Source organism: Salvelinus sp. IW2-2015, unplaced genomic scaffold (assembly GCF_002910315.2).
Source record: "Salvelinus sp. IW2-2015 unplaced genomic scaffold, ASM291031v2 Un_scaffold2394, whole genome shotgun sequence".
NCBI lineage: Eukaryota > Metazoa > Chordata > Actinopteri > Salmoniformes > Salmonidae > Salvelinus > Salvelinus sp. IW2-2015.
Genome location: NW_019943716.1, coordinates 125,244 through 132,232, shown reverse-complemented (window position 1 = coordinate 132,232; position 6,989 = coordinate 125,244).

Sequence of the window (6,989 nt, the reverse complement as noted above, 5' to 3'; positions counted from 1 at the left end):
TAACTGGACTTGCTAGTTTAAATTTTAAAAAATGATTAGCTGTAGACCACACTATCTACCAAGAGAGTTGTCATCTATATTTTTTGTAGCCGTCTATTTACCACCACGAGAGTTCTGAGATGCTGGCACTAAGATCTCACTCAACAGCTCATAAAGCCATAAGCAAACAAGAAAATGCTCATCCAGAAGCGGCGCTCCTAGTGGCCGGGGACTTTAATTGCAGGAAAAACGTTGTGGTTCACTATGAGCAGCCGAAATACACAGGAAGTTGAAAGTTCCCGATTCTACTAGTGAAATGAAATGCACTCATTCTAGCCTTGTGGTTTGGATAAATTTTGGATGGTTTATGACAAAAAACAAATGTTGTTAATATAGTAATTCTATCTGTCTGTTCCTTGTTCAAGTGTTTATTTGCAGCTTTCATTCTCAGCTTGAGGTGTGGAGGAGGTGTCGGCAGCAGGCGCATTGGCCTTGACCCCTTCACCCTCTGTATTCTATGGATACTACAGGAGACACCTGAGGTAGATGGTTCTTTACTTTAGCCGCCTCTTCTCCCTCTGTTGTCGAGGGTCCGGTTCCCCAACCCTCCCGTCTCAGCCCCAGAGTAAATACCAAAGCCCTCTCCCATTGCACAGAATAATATTTGTACTCAATTATAATTCTGCTGATCTGTATTTCTTGACTAGTAGTACAGTGACAGAGGTGGAGTAGTTGGGAGTAGGAGTGTGACCTTGAGGCGTTGGTGAGGCCTTGCTGGGCTCGCTACTGAATCTGCACTAGGACTCACTGGGAGGAAAAATAAGCAAAGTAGCCATTAAGCCATGTACGAAGCACTTTGCGTAGATTATCCTTTAGCCATGAGTGGCTGTGTTGGAAAAGTATGACATAGAACAAACACGCAGCTCATAGCATGAGTTATTTGTCTGCGCAAAACAAACTTTGTATGCATTAATAAGACCACCAGTTAAAAGGTGTTTTACCTCATTTTTATATCTTCGCTGTTAAGTAGACAAGAAGTATAAATATCTGCATTGACTGTCGTAATTCTACGCGGATCAACTAGCTTGTTTTTGTACTGTGTATAGTAAACTTCCACATAATCCGCATCTCCAATAAATGTGAGATATCATCTCCACTTCTTCATATCGTACATGTGTCTAGCGATCTACTCGCAGTCAGCACTCTACTTATTGTCCAATTCCCCTAAGTTATCACATGCATATTCACTCTCTCTCTTTGACGTGGGCAGCAATGTATACTATTGAGCAGAACCTCTAGTCTTGCTGCGAAGTGTATTCAAACGGGAATGCCAATTGATTTCAACCTCATCAAGATCGCGCATTATGGTATTCTACTCAACTATGTGGACCTGCGCCCCCTCTGCCCATGAAATATCAGAGAAGGCTTGCTATGGCAATCTCCGAATCTGAGTACGGAGTTGGAGGAGAACTCGGAGCTTCTCTACTCCTTGAATTAATAATCTTGTAATGTTTAGCGTGATAAGTAGTTAGAAGTAATAACGGCATCTATCTATCCTATCGTAGATCAACCATAGTCCTGAGATATATTAGTGATAGAGTCCTCATATATCACTATATGTATATCAAGACAAATGTAGCCTCATTATTCTCAGTGCAAGGATATTGTGACCTTTAAAGAAATCCCAGCCAGTAAGAACGATGGTCATATGCACAAGTATCTCTTCTGATGTCTTAAAAAGGGGCTTTCGAATCGTCGAATTCAATCAGTATAGACTCAAGTGCGACCCCATCTCGCAACTCTTGTATCATTACTACTATACAGAACCGTAGAGTCACTTAGCGCGTACAAATGTAGTATCATCCACAGAATAACAACTAAGCTTTGAGGATTAGGCTCCATCTCCCACACTGACATTTACCCATCAAGTTCTAAGTACTCAGTGCCAGTACGCATGCGAAAAGAGCATAGATGTTATATTGCTAGTGCTGTTCAGAGATCTATCTCTTACCCCTGCGGATGAACATCTTTATTCCAAAAAAATCTTGTGCGTTTCCTGCACTGATAGAATATGATATCATCATCTTGTAACATCTCATCTCAGAGCGTCACGCAAATACCCTCCAACCAACTGCTAGTCATAAGTGAGAAAACATCTGGGTATAATGAGCCATAGTTTGCGCGTATTATGATATGGAAACAAGAGAATAACAGCTGAACTATTCCTGTTACTATACTCATACATAATCGTAACTCACAAACCCTGAATGTCGAGGTAACTGATAGGATCACCATTGCAGCGCAACTACACGCTCCTTCGCAGCCTCTTTTCTGCGTTGCTAGAATCTTCTGAATGAGCGTAATTACCACCCACCTGAAGTCATGTCAACATACAAATCTCTTCCCATGGTGATATCTTGTTCTAAGATACTCCTCCATACATCCTCTCTTACAGTAAGTTGTGTCGGTTGAGTTAGTATAGTCGTTTGTATTCGAAGCAACCTGATCTTTCATTTTGCTTCTGCATAGATTAGTGTGCTCAGAGTCAGAGATACAAGCCGTTCACTGTGGTCTTCTTGAGTCAAGATACCACAAAGTATATAGCATAGTCGGCAGCTGTAGATTTCTGTCACTTGTCGATTATAGCTCTCATGCTCTCATCATATTGACGGCGATCTAGATATCGATAGAACAGGCCGATAATTGCTTTTTCGAGTGGATGAGAAAGAAAGGTGCCTGCCAATTATAGCCAGATACCAGTATACACGCGTTGCTAGTACAAACAAGTCTCTGTTTTCATTCACAAGCAATCATTATCATCTTCCCTAAAGATCTATTGCTCTGGTTACCTAGCATCACTATAACATATATTTTGTCTCGTGCTTGAAATGCTGCATCAATGGTAAGGTAGTGTAGTAGATGCACGTATGACGGCGGCTGTTCCGTTTTGCGTGGTGTACAATCTTTTAGTTTGAGAACACAAGGGCAAGCACAGCAAAATGCTCTTATCGAAATGTGAAACCTGGTGCTGGGGTATTGTGCTTTTGTCTACCAGACACTGGAGACCTACTAAACACAAGGACAAAATCTGACCTTGCGCATTTGGCTGTGCAAGAAGACAGTTTAAGTTCTGGCCCCTGCCGGGAATCCTGTGGCCAATGACCAAACCCTCAGACGATTGTGGTCTTCTCTAGGATTTTGCCTGTCTAGGTAGCTACCAACTCTCTGTTTCTGCTATTCTCATCCAGAAAAGGAGCTGCCCCCGTGTCCTATACCGAATTCAAGACATACCCATTACATGAGCAAGCCAATCCATGCTTGAAAAAATATGAAAGTGATGTGAATGCGAAATCCAAACTTGCAGTGTATTACTGAGGTTTAAAAATACTCTAGATAAATCTTCGTTTAATTTGTCCTAAGTAAATTAAAAGATTGTAATTTCTATGAGGCCATTATCAATTGCAATTAGTGTTCTTGACATTCGTCTTAACAGAGATTATGTCATATGTTATATATTTCAAGCGAATATTCCTTGTTTTTGATGCTCAGTGTACATAGTTTCTTCCTCTCTTGTTTAGACTCTGTCCCAACTGAATTCTAAAAGGATTATTAGTTAGTTGTGATCATTATACCAGTAACTTAATGCTCTGTTTGTGCCAAACTCGCAAACCTGCCAATCTCCTACGAAATTTAGCTCCTCCTCTCACCAGCCACAAGTGAAGTCTTCGTGGCTCATAGGGCTCTAAGAAGCGAAGGCCATCCTTTTAGGACAAAGGAAGGTGGAATAGCTATGAATGTTCTCTTTCCGTGTCTTGCGCTGCGAATGAAATAGAGAGTGGACCTTCTCCAATGTCTCAATTGCAGTGTGTGTTGATTATGATATGAGGACGAGTGAGAAGCGAGACCTTGACACGCTCGTACGTTTGATAGACTAGCAAAGTTGTCTTTAACACAGGTCGGCAGATCTCATAAGTAGCACATTATGGACACTTCGCTCTGATCTTCTGTTTTTCCTCTGCGAGATCTGGAGACATCGTAGTGAGACATTGTTTATGCGATCTCTCGTACTGCATGGTATGCTAAATGGGGTAATAAAAATGAATGGCTTTTGTTCTAACCATTTTTACACTATATTATATTATTGAATTCAATATTTAACCAAGCCCACAAGATTCGATGATGGCTGCATGGCCAATTCACCGCATTCAAGCCGATGCTAAAGGCGTGGATGCTGTAGTTCACATGTTTGCTTTTCCTTCTATATTTGTTTGAGCCCTAATACGTCTCCACTCATATTGCAGCTTGCCACCACCTTATTTGGAGAGCCAATCTCGGAAACTCGAACTCGCTTGATCTCTTCCGTCTTGAATCTGTGTTGCTATAAACTCTCGTATAATTTCTCGTTCAACTGGTGCACGCACCTTGAAACGGATTAAGTGTACACGGTGTAGCTTTTCGCATACGCACGATCGACCGCGATTAGATCTAATATTCACAATAACATCTCAATGTGTGACAACTACTTACAATATTGCACAAAGTATGGGAGTCAAAATCCGAGAAACCAACTCTCTAAGTGTCTTAGCTATGAGCTTAGTGCCATGAGATAGATCCAGTGACTCTGGCTAGACCTTTTTTAGAGAACAGTGAGTTTGTTGATGTCTTGCTGCTTGCCATATTAGCGATCAAAGGGGCTGTTAGTGATTATATCTTATTGAAGCACAGGCGCTCGAGAGAAACAAGATGTGATTTAATAAAATTGTGTGACGGAGATTATAACTAACATCAGTGCTACCGATCTAATCCCGCGATAGCATCATATTAACACTGTCAACTATCCATTGAACAGAATATATTGCGCTGCGCCTTTGTGGTCTTGTTGCTCGAGGGCTCATCCCATTGACAATAAATCGCCTAATTTAATCGCTCTATTTTATGAGGGCAATTCATACGGCCACCTCTTCTATAAGCATATAACCAAAAGGTAGACGTACACAACGATGCAATTATCCTTGAGTAGGGCTGTATGTGGTTTTTCATAGTTTAGGCATCAGTACACGTACATGCATAACTAGGCAGTATCCACTCTTATTCTTGACTTACACTCTTGTATCGTTATAACCCTCACAAAATAGAAATACACTCATTTATGTTTGGTTATGATTCAACTAGATACCTGCCTCATGAGTTCAATAGAGCAATAAGTACATAACGAATTCCTTTCATGTCTCTCAATTAATAAAGAAATGATGGTCCAGTTCTTATGGAATTATATGAGGCTAATCAGTGGTCTTCTCGATGCTTAGAATCTTAATCCATTTATGGAATACGCTTCATGCACATGGCGATGCACCATTTGCATTTTTTCCCTGTTTAATGAGGAAAGTGCTGTCTCTGACTTGGAAAGTGTGAGTCCTAGAGAGTTTCAGGGAGACTGCGATTTCTACACTGGAAAAGACCGCTTAGTTTTACATAATATTTCTCTACGTCATGCTCAGATATAGTTAAGCACAAAACTACATCATTGGAACCGATCTTATCCATACCTCCATATATCGCAATCGTTGTACACATCACCATACCTCGGAGCCATTGCACTTTTCAACGGTATTAGACTGTGAAAATTATCAAGAGACTCATATTACTAGCCTCTTTCTAGCCGGATGACCCAGACTAGTGATATGTCCACTCAAACATGCAAAGCTCCTACTATGCTGTTCTAACCTTATTACTTTTATATCACACTAGCCGCAATGATCTAAGGTATAGTCCAGATCCTGAGATTTGAACTCGTGTTTCACCTAGCTGGTCTCTCTACTTCGTGACTTAGTGGTGTACTGGTCTTGTGCTCGTGCATGCCTACATCTCTACCCTACAGCCTTGCATACACATCCTCATTCTCTTCCGATACCTCCTCTACTCGTTCTTACAGCTAGCTCCCACACTGTAATTGCACAGCTACGCTATAGTTGTATCACCGTAGAGCTTTTGCGTGACACTCCCATCATGACTTGTCGCAGCGTTATGCTCTATATGTCCAATTCGTCTTTCACATGCTCTGATCTGCCTTCTCCTCCACGTTGTAAAGCAGTGACCGTGATGCGTCACTCACTCGTGATGAAGAATTAGGACTAATATTATAATAGTTCCTATTTCTGTCCAAGATAATATACTTGAGTATTACTCTTAGTGTCTCAAATCCGAGTCTTTTCGAGTCTTTATTAATCTGTGATCAATCGTAAGACAAATGGTTTACCAGTGTAAGCTGATGTCTAAACATCCATGGGAAAGTGACTCATGCAATATGATGCATTTAAGCGATGTCATAGTAGCCCTCCTCTAGAGTTTTTGATGAGTATGCGTCTTTCAACCAGATTGAGACCACTCTCCCCATCAAGGATAAAATACTGTAGCTGCGTTTGCTAAATAGATTCCTTAGTTTAGCTGCATGCGTGACTCATTTAACACGAATCCTAATCGTCTATCAATAAACACGATAGACATACGATAGTTAGACACAGTAGCTAATGACGTTTTTAGTATCGGCTGCTGTGAGTGAGGATCTCAAAAAAGAGGTCCTCGGTTGTTGATAAGACATACTCTCGTCTAAAGAAACTGTAGCTGATTGAATTTCAACACATACAATATGTATAAACAGAGCACAACACTCTAACACAGTCTCTAAGACGAGATGAATACACTGGTAGGAGACTATACTGAACTATCCAGAGGAAACTAGTGCCCTTTTTAACTTGAATGATAGTAAATCGAAGTGGGTACACGGCATAATAGCGAGACAAGAGACGAGAGAGTGTGCGAGCAGGAACCAAATTCCTCGACCTGTCACATGTTCAAGCATTTTCAGCAGCTTACATTGTCTCTCACACAAAGTTTACATATATCCAAAAGTTAGTGAAAGATAACCCATTAGAGAGCGCCACACATTTTCTACACCTAGACCAAACCACATTACAATTTTCACTCAATACAATTGTCGTTTCATTTTTAAT